The 18,042-nt window shown below is 38.3% G+C and overlaps 1 long non-coding RNA gene across 1 annotated transcript in view; it reads left to right on the plus strand.

The window, feature by feature from the left end:
- The window catches only part of LOC128641276 (uncharacterized), a 158,023-nt gene extending 141,186 nt beyond the window's left edge, over positions 1-16,837 (plus strand). The window contains exon 2 of the long non-coding RNA XR_008399463.1: positions 16,638-16,837. This is a non-coding gene — a long non-coding RNA (uncharacterized LOC128641276). The remainder of the gene's footprint in view (positions 1-16,637) is intronic.
- The last annotated feature ends 1,205 nt before the right edge of the window (positions 16,838-18,042 follow it).

An 18,042-nucleotide genomic window follows, 5' to 3' on the forward strand; every position in this document is an offset into this window, starting at 1 on the left:
AAAACTATTCAGCTTTGATATTAATGAGTTTTTTGGGTTCATTGAGAACATGGTTGTTGCTCAATAATAAAATTAATCCTCAAAAATACAACTTGCCTAATAATTCTGCACTCCCTGTAGATATGATCTATCAGCAATGATAACACATTATCATTGCATCCGGTATAACCACATGAATCATGTGATGGCAACTAACAAACCAATATCATGTTTGCATGCCCAAGGGAACACAAAGGATACACAGATAGTCAGTTATGCTGACATAGTACACAATGAGTAATGAACAATGTGTAATAAACAAAAAAACAACAGCAACAGAGGAAAATTTCTAGCAATCTGCTATCTACACTGTAATTCAAAAAGTATCAATAGTGGTAACCTGGGCGGGAACAAATTATAGCTATTAGCACAAATCTATGTGAGCATCCCTACACCCATCCACTATTGATACTGAGTGAATAAGCATCCCTTACTACAAAGTCACATGTGCAAACCTCTATATTCAGCAGAATAAACCTATATTTCTTTTGCATGATGTACCAAGTCCACGGATTCATCCTTACTTGTGAGATATTATCCTTCCTAACAGGAAGTGGCAAAGAGAGCACCACAGCAGAGCTGTCTATATAGCTCCCCCCTTAACTCCACCCCCTAGTCATTCTCTTTGCTGGCTCTAAGCAGGAAGGGTAAAGTGAAAGAGGTGTTAAACTATCTTCAATCAAGAGTTTGTTGTTTTTAAATGGTACCGGTGTTGTACTATTTACTCTCAGACAGGACATAGATGAAGATTTCTGCCTGGAGGATTATGATCTTAGCATTTGTAACTAAGGTCCACTAATGTTCCCACAGAAGCTGAGGAGTACAGGAAAACTTCAGTGTGAGGAATGGTTTCTTGCTATACAGCAATGAGGTATGTTCAGTCATTTTTTCTGCAGAGACTGTGTTAATTCAGAAAGGCTGACAGTATCCCCATTAGGGGAAGGGTAAGCAGTAATCCTAGTTTGATAAGAGGCATTACTAGCTTGCATAAAGGGCTAATTTTTTGGGCACTCAGTTTGTATATGAGATATTGGGCAAACGTTTTTATTCTGATGGGACATTTGTTTGAGGGTTCATTTGGCTTCTTTAGGGGTTTTTATAACCCACATGGCTTACAAACAAGGTATGATGGATTTTGTAGGCCCCAGCAACATCGAGTGAGATGGGCGAGGCCTATTTTCACGCCTCAGTTGCGCATTTAGTTTATGCAGACAAGCAGCAAGCAACTTCTCCAGAGGTCCTGATACTCTTCTGAGGTCTAATTGAAGCTTTATCCTCATATTATCGTCCCCTAAGGGCAGGTAGGCACCACAGCAGAGCTGTGGCACGGTGCTAACAGGGGGTTTTACCGGTTTTAGACATTTATTAATCCGGTTTTGTCATTTGGGGGTTTATTGCTTATTTATTTGTGGTGCAATCCTTCTAAAGTTTAGTGGGTACACTGTTAAAATTTTGGAAAATTTGAAGCAATTTTAACCAGTTTTGCAGTTTGTGTATGCCTTTTTTTCTCTTAAAGGCACAGTACCGTTTTTGCAAATTTTGTTTTTTTCAAGCGTTGACTTTCCAACTAGCCAAGTCTCACACGGACTTAGTGTTGGCCTTTCTAAGATCTCACGGGTGGAAGGTGAACATAAAAAAGAGTTCTCTTTCCCCCGTCACAAGAGTTTCATTTCTAGGGACTCTGATAGAGTGGACATGAAAATATTTCTGACGGAGGTCAGGAAATCAAAGATTTTGTCCACCTGTCGAGATCTTCATTCCATTCCTCGGCCATCAGTGGCTCAGTGTATGGAGGTAATCGGTCTAATGGTAGCGGCAATGGACATAATTCCATTTGCTCGCTTGCATCTCAGACCACTGCAACTATGCATGCTCAATCAGTGGAATGGGGATTATGTGGATTTATCTCCTCAGATAAATCTGGATCAAGAGACCAGAGACTCTCTTCTTTGGTGGTTGTCACAGGATTATCTGTCTCATGGAATGTGTTTCCGCAGGCCAGATTGGGTTATAGTGACGACAGACGCCATCCTTCTGGGCTGGGGTGCAGTCTGGAATTCCCTGAAAGCACAGGGTTTGTGGACTCGGGAGGAGGCCCTCCTACCGATAAATATTCTGGAATTAAAAGCGATATTCAATGATTTTCAGGCATGGCCTCAGCTGGCTTCGGCCAGATTCATCAGATTTCAGTCGGACAACATCACGACTGTGGCTTATATCAATCATCAGGGGGGAATAAAGAGTTCCTTAGCGATGATAGAAGTTTCAAGAATAATCCGTTGGGCAGAGGCTCACTCTTGCCATCTGTCAGCGATCTATATCCCAGGGGTAGAGAACTGGGAGGCAGATTTTCTAAGTCATCAGACTTTTCATCCGGGGGAGTGGGAACTCCATCCGGAGGTGTTTGCTCAACTGGTTCAGCTATGGGGCACACCAGAATTAGAGCTGATGGCGTCTCGTCAGAACGCCAAACTTCCTCATTATGGATCCAGGTCAAGGGATACTCAGGCAGTACTGATAGATGCTCTAGCAGTACCCTGGTCGTTCAACCTGGCTTATGTGTTTCCACCTTTCCCTCTCCTTCCACGTCTGATTGCCAGAATCAAACAGGAGAGAGCATCAGTGATTTTGATAGCGCCTGCGTGGCCACGCAGGGCTTGATATGCAGACCTGGTGGACATGTCATCTCCTCCACCATGGTCTCTGCCACTGAGACAGGACCTTCTGATTCAAGGTCCATTCAAGCATCCAAATCTAATTTCTCTGCAACTGACTGCTTGGAGATTGAACGCTTGATTCTATCAAAGCGGGGTTTCTCTGAGTCGGTCATAGATACCTTGATTCAGGCTCAAAAGCCTGTTACCAGGAAAATCTATCATAAGATATGGCGAACATATCTTTTTTGGTGCGAATCCAAAGGCTACTCCTGGAGTAAAATCAGGATTCCTAGGATTTTGTCTTTTCTCCAAGAGGGATTGGAGAAAGGATTGTCAGCTAGTTCCCTAAAGGGACAGATATCTGCTCTGTCTATTCTGTTGCACAAGCGTCATGGAGTCTAAATTTAGTTCTTAAAGTTCTTCAGGGGGTTCCGTTTGAACCCATGCATTCCATAGATATTAAGCTTTTATCTTGGAAAATTGTGTTCCTAGTTGTTATCTCTTCAGCTCAAAGAGTTTCTGAACTATCTGCATTACAATGTGACTCGCCTTATCTTGCTTTCCATGCTGATAAGGTGGTTTTGTGTACCAAGCCTGGGTTCCTACCTAAGGTTGTTACTAACAGGAATATCAATCAGGAAATTGTTGTTCCTTCTCTGTGTCCTAATCCTTCTTCTAAGAAGGAACATCTGTTGCACAACTTGGACGTGGTTCGTGCTTTGAAATTTTATTTGCAGGCAACCAAAGATTTTCGTCAAACATCTTCTTTGTTTGCTGTCTATTCTGGAAAGCGTAGGGGTCAAAAGGCTACGGCGACTTCTCTTTCCTTTTGGCTGAAAAGCATCATCTGTTTGGCTTATGAGACTGCTGGACAGCAGCCTCCTGAAAGTATTACAGCTCATTCTACTAGAGTGGTAGCTTCCACATGGGCTTTTAAAAATGATGCTTCTGTTGAACAGATTTGTAAGGCTGCGACTTGGTCTTCGCTCCATACCTTTTCAACATTTTACAAATTTGATACTTTTGCTTCTTCGGAGGCTATTTTTGGGAGAAAGGTTTTGCAAGCAGTGGTGCCTTCCATTTAGGTTCCTGTCTTGTCCCTCCCTTCATCCTAAAGCTTTGGTATTGGTATCCCACAAGTAAGGATGAATCTGTGGACTCGGTACATCATGCAAAAGAAAACAAAATGTATGCTTTCCTGATAAATTTCTTTCTTTTGCGATGTACCGAGTCCATGGCCCGCCCTGTCTATTCAAGACAGATGATATTTTTTATTAAAAACTTCAGTCACCTCTGCACCTTATAGTTTCTCCTTTTTCTTCCTTGGCCTTCGGTCGAATGACTGGGGGGTGGAGTTAAGGGGGGAGCTATATAGACAGCTCTGCTGTGGTGCTCTCTTTGCCACTTCCTGTTAGGAAGGATAATATCCCACAAGTAAGGATAAATCCGTGGACTCGGTACATTGCAAAAGAAAGAAATTTATCAGGTAAGCATAAATTTTGTTATAAAGCAAAACTAGCATTAAAGACTATAGGCATGGAAGTTTTCTATCATCAATCCTAAAACCTTATCCACAGCACCGCTGACTGAGTCTCATCACATCCTTTGTATCCACATGAACCGCTGAGTTGTCAAGGCAACCAACAAAGCAATGTTGTGTGCGCACATCAAAGGGGACACTAAGGACACACTAACAGTCAGTAACGTTAACCTAGTGCATAATGAACACTAGACAATAATAACAGCAATAGAGGAAAGATTCTAGCAATATGCCATGTAAACTCTAATTAAATATGTGTCCATAGTGGTAACATGGGCAGGAACAAATAGCACAAATCTTTATGAGGATCCCTACATTCATCCACCCTTGACACAGAATGAATAAACATCTCTACCAAGGTTATGATGATTACATTCTATACACTAAGCTAACATAGCTTTAAAGAATAACGGCATAAATGACCGCTCAAGCACTCCTCAAGTCTAGCAGAGGCATGGGCAGACTATGTATTCAGTAATAGTAAAAAAAGGGATATGGCTGTTGTACCATATATACTATGCTAAGTTAGCTTTAAAAGAATAACAAGAAACAATGAATACCAGTAGAGGCACAGATCAAGTCATCATAACACTTTCCCCTCTATAAGAAGAAATGCCAATCCAAATTAGATTCAGAATTCCAGCCTCTTTGTACAGACATAAGTCTAAGAAATGGATTATCTGTTTGCTTGCTTCCATCTTGAAGGATAGTGCTTGGTTAGCATTATTTAAGTCGATAAACCATTTATCCAGAAACTCTCTTGTTCCAGCCCAGATTAGCAGCAAATCATCTAAATAGCATCTGAGGAACTTGATCCTGCTCTCAAAAAATAGGTCAGTACCTACAGTCTTGAACTCTGCCATATAGAGGTTGGCATAGGATGGGGCCACATTGGACTCCATTGCCGTGCCAGTCTTCTGGAGGAAGAATTAGTTTTCAAACAAAATAATTCATAGTCAAACAGAAATCAAGTAGATGTAATTGCACATCCGGGGGGTCCAACGTAAGGATACTTTGATAGTTGCCATGTCAGTTATAGCTTGTTAACCTTCTCCATGGGGAATGATCTCAGTATCAATGGCGGATGTGTGTAGGGATGCTCACATAGATTTGTGGTAATAGCTATAATTTGTTACCTCCCAGATTACCAGTATTGAATTACAGTGTAAATAGCAGGTTGCTAGAAATTTCCCTGTGTTGTTTTTGTTGTTTTTGTTTATTACACATTATTCATTACTCATTGTGTACTATGTCAGCATAACTGACTGTCAATAGATCTTATATACAGTTCCGAATCTTTATTGAGTCACTGTTTTCATGTGATTTTGTATTATATATTGCTATTAGCGTTATTATGTTTTTCGCCACCTGATGACATCAACCGAGGGGAGTGGCGGTCTGTGTAGGGGCTCAGCATCATTGGAGCTCATATTGTTTGGAGAGGGTATAATACGTGGCAGGGGGTGAGTAAATTGTTTGTTCATTTTCTTTGGGGGTGTCTGACGAAGGGGGTAAAACTCCAAAATGTAACCAATAAAAAAAGGTCACAATTGAAAAATATATATATATATAAAATAAAATGTACTATTATTATAAGTTATTTGTAGAGCACCAACAGGTTCCTCAGCACTAAAGACATGGGTCTAATATGTGAGGTGACAGTTATGGGAGACAAAGGGATAGAGGGCCCTGCCAAGAGTTTCACTGTTGTAAATGATCTCTCATAAATGTCATCTATAAAGAATCTAGGCTCGTAGGCTTCTATGCTAAGTTCAAGGGGAAAGTTAAAGGAGGAGAGGGACTAAGATAGCAAACTGTTAGTGTATATTATATGCATCCCTGAATAGTAGAGTCTATAAGGAGTGCTTGAAAGTTTGAAAACTAGGGAAGAGGCAGAGTTCCACAAAATAGGGGCCAGTCTGGAGAAGTCTTGTAGATGGGAATGTGAGGAGGTATCAAGAGAGGAGGAGAGAAGGAGGATATGAGCAGAGTCAGGATTTTATGTTTTATTCTAAAGGTTAGAGGAAGCAAGTGAAAGGACTGGCAGAGAGGTGCATCAGATGCGATGTGAGAAGCGATGTGTAAGGAAGATCAGCCTGGCAGAGGAATTTATTATGGATTTTAAGGGATATAGATGGCAGCTAGGGAGGCTGGAGAGGATGAATTTGCAATACTCAAGGTGAGAAATTATGAGATAGTTGATTAAAGTCTTAGTTGTGTCTTGTGTGAGGAAGTGGCAAATTGTGGAGATGTTTTTAAGGTAGAGGCGGCAAGAATTGGCCAAAGACTGGACGTGGGGAGTGAAAGAGAGATCTGAGTCAAGTGTTACCCCAAGACATCGGGCATGCGGGGTTGGGGTAATTATGTTATTATTAACAGTTAGAGAAAGCTGGGGGGGTAGGAATTTTGGAAGAAGGAGGGAAATATTAGAAAGAAAGTTAGTGACACAAGTTAGCAAGGAAGGGGATTGGTCTGGTAGAATTACATTATTTTCTATGGCCTAGATTTGGAGTTTGGCGTTAGCCGTGAAAACCAGCGTTAGAGGCTCCTAACGCTGGTTTTAGGCTAACTCAGGTATTTGGAATCACTCAAAATAGGGTCTAACGCTCACTTTTCAGCGGCGACTTTTCCTTACCGCAGATCCCCTTACGTCAATTGCGTATCCTATCTTTTCAATGGGATCTTTCTAACTCCGGTATTTAGAGTCGTGTCTGAAGTGAGCGTTAGACATCTAACGACAAAACTCCAGCCGCAGGAAAAAAGTCAGTAGTTAAGAGCTTTCTGGGCTAACGCCGGTTCATAAAGCTCTTAACTACTGTACTCTAAAGTACACTAACACCCATAAACTACCTATGTACCCCTAAACCGAGGCCCCCCCACATCGCCGCCACTCGATTAAATTTTTTTAACCCCTAATCTGCCGACCGCCACCTACGTTATACTTATGTACCCCTAATCTGCTGCCCCTAACACCGCCGACCCCTGTATTATATTTATTAACCCCTAATCTGCCCCCCACAACGTCGCCGCCAGCTACCTACAATAATTAACCCCTAATCTGGCGACCGCAAAGCGCCGCCACCTACATTATAGCTATGTACCCCTAATCTGCTAACCCCTAACACCGCCGACCCCTATATTATATTTATTAACCCCTAATCTGCCCCCCACATCCCCGCCACTCGATGAAATTTTTTTAACCCCTAATCTGCCAACCGCCACCTACGTTATACTTATGTACCCCTAATCTGCTGCCCCTAACACCGCCGACCCCTGTATTATATTTATTAACCCCTAATCTGCCCCCCACAACGTCGCCGCCAGCTACCTACAATAATTAACCCCTAATCTGGCGACCGCAAAGCGCCGCCACCTACATTATAGCTATGTACCCCTAATCTGCTGCCCCTAACACCGCCGACCCCTATATTATATTTATTAACCCCTAATCTGCCCCCCACAACGTCGCCTCCACCTGCCTACACTTATTAACCCCTAATCTGCCGAGCGGACCGCACCGCTACTATTATAAAGTTATTAACCCCTAATCCGCCTCACTAACCCTATAATAAATAGTATTAACCCCTAATCTCCCCTCCCTAACATCGCCAACACCTAACTTCAATTATTAACCCCTAATCTGCCGACCGGAGCTCACCGCTATTCTAATAAATGTATTAACCCCTAAAGCTAAATCTAACCCTAACACTAACACCCCCCTAAATTAAATATAATTTTAATCTAACGAAATTAATTAACTCTTATTAAATAAATTATTCCTATTTAAAGCTAAATACTTACCTGTAAAATAAACCCTAATATAGCTACAATATAACGAATAATTACATTGTAGCTATTTTAGGATTAATATTTATTTTACAGGTAAGTTTGTAATTATTTTAACCAGGTACAATAGCTATTTAATAGTTAAGAACTATTTAATAGCTAAAATAGTTAAAATAATTACAAATTTACCTGTAAAATAAATCCTAACCTAAGTTACAATTAAACCTACCACTACACTATCAATAAATTAATTAAATAAAATACCTATAATTATCTACAATTAAACCTACCACTACACTATCAATAAATTAATTAAATAAAATACCTACAATTATCTACAATTAAACCTAACACTACACTATCAATAAATAAATTAAATACAATACCTACAAATAACTACAATGAAATAAACTATCTAAAGTACAAAAAAGAAAAAAGAACTAAGTTACAAAAAATAAAAAAATATTTACAAACATAAGAAAAATATTACAACAATTTTAAACTAATAACACCTACTCTAAGCCCCCTAATAAAATAACAAAGACCCCCAAAATAAAAAAATGCCCTACCCTATTCTAAATTAAAAAAGTTCAAAGCTCTTTTACCTTACCAGCCCTGAACAGGGCCCTTTGCGGGGCATGCCCCAAGAAATTCAGCTCTTTTGCCTGTAAAAAAAAACATACAATACCCCCCCCCCCAACATTACAACCCACCACCCACATACCCCTAATCTAACCCAAACCCCCCTTAAATAAACCTAACACTAAGCCCCTGAAGATCTTCCTACCTTGTCTTCACCCTACCAGGTTCACCGATCCGTCCTGAAGAGCTCCTCCGATGTCCTGATCCAAGCCCAAGCGGGGGGCTGAAGAGGTCCATGATCCAGCTGAAGTCTTCATCCAAGCGGGAGCTGAAGAGGTCCATGATCAAGATGAAGTCTTCATCCAAGCGGGAGCTGAAGAGGTCCATGATCCGGATGAAGTCTTCTATCAATGGCATCTTCAATCTTCTTTCTTCCGGATCCATCTTGCAGACCTCCAACGCGGAACATCCTCTTCTCCCGACGCCTACTAGCCGAATGAAGGTTCCTTTAAGGGACGTCATCCAAGATGGCGTCCCTCGAATTCCGATTGGCTGATAGGATTCTATCAGCCAATCGGAATTAAGGTAGGAATATTCTGATTGGCTGATGGAATCAGCCAATCAGAATCAAGATAAATCCGATTGGCTGATCCAATCAGCCAATCAGATTAAGCTTGCATTCTATTGGCTGATCGGAACAGCCAATAGAATGCAAGCTCAATCTGATTGGCTGATCGAATCAGCCAATCGGATTGAACTTGATTCTGATTGGCTGATTCCATCAGCCAATCAGAATATTCCTACCTTAATTCCGATTGGCTGATAGAATCCTATCAGCCAATCGGAATTCGAGGGACGCCATCTTGGATGACGTCCCTTAAAGGAACCGTCATTCGGCTAGTAGGCGTCGGGAGAAGAGGATGTTCCGCGTCGGAGGTCTGCAAGATGGATCCGGAAGAAAGAAGATTGAAGATGCTGTTGATAGAAGACTTCATCCGGATCATGGACCTCTTCAGCTCCCGCTTGGATGAAGACTTCATCTGGATCATGAACCTCTTCAGCTCCCGCTTGGATGAAGACTTCAGCCGGATCATGGACCTCTTCAGCCCCCCGCTTGGGCTTGGATCAGGACATCGGAGGAGCTCTTCAGGACGGATCGGTGAACCTGGTAGGGTGAAGACAAGGTAGGAAGATCTTCAGGGGCTTAGTGTTAGGTTTATTTAAGGGGGGTTTGGGTTAGATTAGGGGTATGTGGGTGGTGGGTTGTAATGTTGGGGGGGTATTGTATGTTTTTTTTTACAGGCAAAAGAGCTGAATTTCTTGGGGCATGCCCCGCAAAGGGCCCTGTTCAGGGCTGGTAAGGTAAAAGAGCTTTGAAATGTAGTAATTTAGAATAGGGTAGGGCATTTTGTTATTTTGGGGGTCTTTGTTATTTTATTAGGGGGCTTAGAGTAGGTGTAATTAGTTTAAAATTGTTGTAATATTTTTCTTATGTTTGTAAATATTTTTTTATTTTTTGTAACTTAGTTCTTTTTTATTTTTTGTACTTTAGTTAGTTTATTTCATTGTAGTTATTTGTAGGAATTGTATTTAATTTATTTATTGATAGTGTAGTGTTAGGTTTAATTGTAGGTAATTGTAGGTATTTTATTTAATTAATTTAATGATAGTATAGTGTTAGGTTTAATTGTAACTTAGGTTAGGATTTATTTTACAGGTAATTTTGTTATTATTTTAACTAGGTAACTATTAAATAGTTCTTAACTATTTAATAGCTATTGTACCTGGTTAAAATAATTACAAAGTTGCCTGTAAAATAAATATTAATCCTAAAATAGCTACAATGTAATTATAATTTATATTGTAGCTATATTAGGATTTATTTTACAGGTAAGTATTAAGCTTTAAATAGGAATAATTTATTTAATAAGAGTTAATTAATTTCGTTAGATTAAAATTATATTTAATTTAGGGGGGTGTTAGTGTTAGGGTTAGACTTAGCTTTAGGGGTTAATACATTTATTATAGTAGCGGTGAGCTCCGGTCGGCAGATTAGGGGTTAATGTTTGAAGTTAGGTGTCGGCGATGTTAGGGAGGGCAGATTAGGGGTTAATACTATTTATTATAGGGTTAGTGATGCGGATTAGGGGTTAATAACTTTATTATAGTAGCGCTCAGGTCCGCTCGGCAGATTAGGGGTTAATAAGTGTAGGCAGGTGGAGGCGACGTTGAGGGGGGCAGATTAGGGGTTAATAAATATAATATAGGGGTCGGCGGTGTTAGGGGCAGCAGATTAGGGGTACATAAGGATAATGTAAGTAGCGGCGGTTTACGGAGCAGCAGATTAGGGGTTAAAAATAATATGCAGGGGTCAGCGATAGCGGGGGCGGCAGATTAGGGGTTAATAAGTGTAAGGTTAGGGGTGTTTAGACTCGGGGTACATGTTAGGGTGTTAGGTGCAGACATAGGAAGTGTTTCCCCATAGCAAACAATGGGGCTGCTTTAGGAGCTGAACGTGGCTTTTTTGCAGGTGTTAGTTTTTTTTTTAGCTCAACTCTCGATACCAGAGTTGCGTAAGCAACTCTGGTATCGAGAGTTGAAGCTGCATTAAAAATGCTCTACGCTCCTTTTTTGGAGCCTAACGCAGCCTTTTTGTGGACTCTCAATACCAGAGTTATTTTTATGGTGCGGCCAGAAAAAAGCCGGCGTTAGCTACGCGGGTCGTTACCGACAAAACTCCAAATCTAGCCGTATGAAAAGAACATAGAAATATAAAATAAGCATAACACCATCTGGGTTCACAATTTAGGACTAACAAGGTCGAGTTCACGGTCTTCTTCTTTGTTTTAGCTCTCACATACTTGTTTTTCGATATATATTACAAATTATTTTGGAAACTTTGACTGTGCATTTATATACATTGTTACCATGGGTCTTCTATCTTGGTATATGGAAAAAGTTATCATGCCTTCCAGGTACATCTTGTTCTTTACAACATCATCTCACAAGCCTGTGTGACTGTGCTGCCCAATAGGCACCACACTACTAATGTTATTGTTATGACTGTGCAGCATTACAGCATTTTCTTTTTTTTTATATTTATTTAATACAGGGTACCAAGATACAGAAATTTAGCTTACAAGCAAAAGAAGACAGATCATAATCATGATATACAGACATCTTCAAACAGAATTCAAATCTTGTTACATTAGATACAAAAGTCAAAATTATATTATTTAATTCATCTTTGCTTTGACACCCAAATAAACTTACAGAGAAGTAAACACTAGCTAAAACAATTTGTATCCTTTTTTGTGTATTTTATATATAACATAGGCTTCTATAGGTCCTTTGAATATACATAGTTGAACCTTATAATATAACAAATAAATGTCACTCTACTTCAATGACAAAGAAATCCTCAACAACATATAGAACAGCTGCCAGTCAAATACTGTGCTTGTGATGACTGTGGAAATTTTTGTCAATAAAGACACTTTTTAAGCAAGTTGTGCTGTGGACATTTTCGTGCTCAATGACAAAGAAAGAGTAAATCCCTACATATATCTTCAGGTAGAAGGTTAATAGTGGCGGAAAAAAAAAAAAGAACAAACTCCTAATCTCTCTCTCCCTACCTCACCTTATGCCAAACTCCTCTGGAGTATGTCCTCTTCATATTTGCATGTAGTAAAGGGAGCAAGTAATTGGGCTTGTGTATTATTTTCATATGTTTTAAAGAGTCTATGCCATTTATTACAATATTTTTTTAAATTCTGGTCTGAACCAATGGTACTATCAAGTTGTTCCATTACGGCTTGTTTTAGCATTAAATTGGTCCGATTATGAATAGAAGGTTCTTTTTTGTTCTTCCAATTTTTAAGTATTAGATATCTTCCACCTAGAATTAGGGAATTAATAAATTGGATATTAACATATCTGGTAAATTCAAAGTCAACAAGCAGAAAAGCATGTTGTTTCTCTAGTTTATCAGAGACATGTAGCATTTTACTCAGCCAAAAGCGAATCCGTGGCCAGTATTTGAGTTGATAAATATATTTCAGGCTGTTATTAGTCCAATTTTTAAAGATCCTATTATACAACCCCTCAGTAAAATCTGGGTTTCTGACAATTGGTAAGTGATTGGAGATCGAGGGGTCAGTTTCTATTGAATTACATAACATATGCCAGGCCTTAATAATTGAATATATTGAAATAAGCTTCTTTACATTTATTGGTAATTTTATGTTGCAATGTAGTAATGCCTGAAGAGAATATGGGGATATCATACTCTCCTCAGCCACTCGAAAGGCAATATAGTTACCTTCTGTAAGCTAATCTAGTGCAACTTTCCCAAGGCAAATAATATTATAGATATCGAGAGATGAGAAAGAAAACCTCCCCATACTTTTTGGCTGTATTCATTTTATAGTGCTATCTTTTTCCTTCCTTTTCCCCATAAGAATGATCTGAAGATTTTATGTACTGCCACCAAATCTTTTTTTAAGCATAATAACAGGTATATTATGCATGAGGTTCAAGTTCAAGAATTTGGGAATTATTATCATTTTAATTAAATTGATTTTAGCGGTCAAAGATAACGGAAGTCTCGACCAATTCTCCAGATATTGCTTTATCTTATTAATGACAGGGACATAATTAATGTTATACCATTTTGAGGGTTACGGCATATATTAATACCCTGATATGTAAATTGTGTGTGAATTTCTTTAAAGGGTATCTCTATTTTCCTCTTCGGTTAATGAAAGATTCATAAAACTTCTCATTTTAAAGCATTAATCTGATCCATAAATAGAGCTGAATATTTGTATCATATCTAATACTAGAGTGATTTCAGATTTTACATCTTTAATGAATAAGAGGAGATCGTCTGCATATAATAATAATGTAAGATTAATCTTCCCTATTGGAATTCCCTCTAGTAAAGTCCTAAATTCTATGGCCAAATTAAACAAGAGGTGAAATTGGACATCCTTGCCTTGTCCCTTTGGTTAGTTCAAAGCAGGCTGTCCTTCTTCAATTTATTAAAAGTGAGGAAGATGCTTTCTTATATACTGATTTAATAAATCAGGAAACTGATTTTTGAATCCGAAACGCTCAAAAGCGGTAAATTGTTGATCCCATATTATAGAATCAAATGCCTTTTGTGCATCTATAGAAAGTATTGCAGCATTTTTCAAAGTACCACTCCTCTTCTATTCTTTTCTAAGGTTACAGCAAGAATCTAAGACTGAAAATACCTTATGCAAATTAGCAGAGGGATTTCTATTTGGCATAAATCCTGTTTAATCAGTGTGTATCAGAGGTTCGATAATTTTTTTAAGACTGTTAACTAAGATACCTGTAAATAGTTTGTAATCAGAGTTAAAGGGACACTGAACCCACATTTTTTCTTTTGTGATTCAGATAGAGCATGACATTTTAAGCAACTTTCTAATTTACTCCTATTATCAAATTTTCTTCATTCTCTTGGTATCTTTATTTGAAATGCAAGAATGTAAGTTTAGATGCCGGCCCATTTTTGGTGAACAACCTGGGTTGTTCTTGCTGATTGGCAGATACATTCATCCACCAATGAAAAAGTGCTGTCCATAGTTCTAAACCAAAAACAGCCTAGATGCCTTCTTTTTCAAATAAAGATAGCAAGAGAACGAAGAAAAATTGATAATAGGAGTAAATTAGAAAGTTGCTTAAAATGTCATGCTCTATCTGAATCACAAAAGAAAAATTTTGGGTTCAGTATACCTTTAAGTAATGATATGGTCCTATAGGAGTCCATAGACTCAGGATTTTTCCCTTTTTTCTCAATCAAAGTTATTACTGATTCGTCAAAATATCTAGAGGGAGTTTCTCCTTTTATAAATTTACCATTGAATAAATCCTTTAATGTTGGAGCTATAACCACTTTTAAAATTTTATAGAATTCCCCCGGCAATAAATCTGGTCCTGCTGCTTTATTAAGTTTAATACTATCTATGGCTTTTTGCACCTCCAATATAGAGATTGGGTAATTTATAAATTGAAGACTTTCAGACTTAAGAGAGGGAAGAGAGATACTTTGCCAGAATCTGGTTTTGTTTGTAAGATTTATATCAGGAGTAGAGAACATAAAGCAGGATAAATAAATGGGAAGTGTATTATAACTAGAATTTAGCAACCAAACAAAGGAGTGTATAGGAGTATCTAAACTGAGACGTTTTTTATATGGACAAAGCTTTCTTATAACTTATTTGGTACGGGACGCTTTGCTGATTACCAAAACTATATTTATGTTGCTTGGATATATTATTTAACAGTGTTATCTACACTACTTTGGCTAAATTAATGAGAATAAAAATTAGAGTATAGCGTAGTTCAGCTTATTTTATGTTTCTCCGGTGGCTTGGATCATGGTTAATACTAAAGGGCTATTTTCTCTTTCCGTTATGTATTTTGTCATAAGAATTACCTCATAATACTAACATATAACAGCAAAACATAAGTTTGTATTATATCTGTGGCTTATGTGAGGTTTTTCTATGTTATATATGACTCCCTGTTTATATATATATATATATATATATATATATATATATATATATATATATATATATATATATATATATATATATATATATATATATATCAGAAAAGAATCTATATATAGTGGTCTAAATTGAATGTTGGCAATCTCCTCGAAGGTCACCATTTGCTCTTTGGTTAAACCAGAATCTAAACAGTCAATTTATATTAGACCACCAGCTAGCTAGATTATGGTGGAAACATTTATATCCTTATTTTTAGTATAAGTTATAGCCAGTTTTCTTGATATTTTAGTCTAAGGACTTCTTAGTAAATTTACTAAAATTAACTCTAAATGTATACTCTCTGAATAATGTAATGGAAAAGTGGGTGTCTGTATTATTAAGAATACCTACTTGTAGTATCAGCAATACACAATAATATTTAGTACATATATACTTCTACTGAAGGCCCACTTATCTTTTCCTTTAGCCCCGGATTATATACTTAGCCTGCTGGTTAATAGAAACTTTAAAACCTCTAACTCTAAGGTTACCTCTATCGTATGATTTTTGAGAAAGTCTAATATCTATATGGTAATTTTGTAAACAAATCATTACTTTCTTTTACACATATCTCTTGATTTACATATACTCACACAAAAAAACACACAACAACACAAAAAAAAACTGTAAAGGGAGAATTTTTATTTACCATACTCTCCCCTTTATTGCTATTTTTTTTTTTAGTTTCACCAAGACACTTGTTAACCATCTATGGAAATATACTTTCCTAATAGATCACCTGCAATGCCTGCTAAAAGTAAGGACAAAAAGACTAGGAATAGTTTAGTACAGAAGCTAAGATAGATATGGGTAGCCATAAGTCAGGCAGATATAATTGAAATCTCTAAACAAGTGGCGGATCTACTACTTGCACAGTTTGAACGACTAAGAGAGGATGTAGCTACATTATACTCTGAGGGCTCCATGTACTAAGCAGTCAGCGAGCTACCCACAACAAATCTCGCGTCAAAACTCGCAAACTGATATGTACAAAGTCGTCAACTATGTTCAAACTCGCATCTTTATAATTGCAAGCGTACTTATCCACCAAACCTCGCTACCTCTCCATTTTTCACTGTAATTAGACAGATTTGACCACCAACTCGCCAAAAACAAATGTACTAAAAAATCTATTTGTCCGCTCGTGACAATTTCTGCTCCCACCTCGTTATTTTTGCCTCGCCACCTTTTAGGTGGCGGGCAAGGTACAAAACAATAGGAAAGTCACTCTAGACTCCAGTCTAGACATATATAAAAGGCAGTAATATCAGCATTGTACTTACAGCATAACTGGTGTCTAATTTGTCTCTCATTTCCATGTACATAAATTGCGCCCAATTTGTCAACTGTAATTAAAGAGTAATCTATATTTTAAATTTGTATTGTATAGTTGTCAATTTTTATAATTATTTTTATATTAATATTTATATTTATTATATCTTCTATTAGGAGATGGAGGCTACTCATGTACAGAATGTCTGTTGACTCCCTATAACAACCCACAGACCAGTCAAGTACGTTTCAATGAAGCTCACCAAACTACCAGGGGGATAATTGTTGATGCGAAAAGTGAGGATTCTTGGATTTTGAAGTGGTTTCAGATCCAGATGAATCCATATCCAAATTGTAAATAAATATTACAAAAATAACGCTCTGTAATCACTCTTCAAAAAATTTTGAACAATAATAAAGTTGTTTAGATAAGTTGAACTTTTATAGGAGCAAAATTCTATTCCCGTGACTACTATGATGTTCGTGACACCTTGCATGTCACGTGTTAATAATTGGCCAGACAATTCAACTGAAAGTTAAGTACATCAGCTTAGTCGCGGCGAGCGAGGCGTCAAATTTATCAATATTCCGCCACTGCTCGCGGCGGGCTAGATGTGTCTATTTATTGGGGGATTATTAGTACATAGCGACAGCAGACACCATTTCGCCCGCGGCGAGTAACGGCGAGTTTATCCGCGTCTACAATGACGGATGAATTGACGGCTTAGTACATGGAGCCCTGAGACTAAACAATTTATGGCTAGAATATCTGAGGCAGAAAATAGAATTTCAGATATGGAAGACTCATACCTTAAACAAGATCAAAGTATCCAAATATACAGTAATCAAATCACAGATATTAATAAGAAGCTTGAAGATTTGGAGGAATAAACTTAAATAGGGTTATTTGTCTTCCTGAGAGCCCTGCTTTCCAAGATTTGCTATCTTTTGCTTCTACTACTTTACCACAAGAACTAGGTATAGATACTCAAGAAAGGAATATCCCAATAGAAAGAGCACATAGAATAGGACTAAAGAAACCAATAATAGATAATACTTTGCAGAGAAGTAATAATTAAGGCCTAGATTTGGAGTTTGGCGTTAGCCGTGAAAACCAGCGTTAGAGGCTCCTAACGCTGGTTTTAGGCTAACTCCGGTATGGAGTCACTCAAAATAGGGTCTAACGCTCACTTTTCAGCCGCGACTTTTCCATACCGCAGATCCCCTTACGTCAATTGCGTATCCTATCTTTTCAATGGGATCTTTCTAACTCTGGTATTTAGAGTCGTGTCTGAAGTGAGCGTTAGACATCTAACGACAAAACTCCAGCGGCAGGAAAAAAGTCAGTAGTTAAGAGCTTTCTGGACTAACGCCGGTTCATAAAGCTCTTAACTACTGTACTCTAAAGTACACTAACACCCATAAACTACCTATGTACCCCTAAACCGAGGCCCCCCCACATCGCCGCCGACCGCCACCTACGTTATCCTTATGTACCCCTAATCTGCTGCCCCTAACACCGCCGACCCCTATATTATATTTATTAACCCCTAATCTGTCCCCCACAACGTCGCCACCAGCT

The sequence above is a fragment of the Bombina bombina genome, chromosome 10 (assembly GCF_027579735.1).
Source record: "Bombina bombina isolate aBomBom1 chromosome 10, aBomBom1.pri, whole genome shotgun sequence".
NCBI classification, from domain to species: domain Eukaryota; kingdom Metazoa; phylum Chordata; class Amphibia; order Anura; family Bombinatoridae; genus Bombina; species Bombina bombina.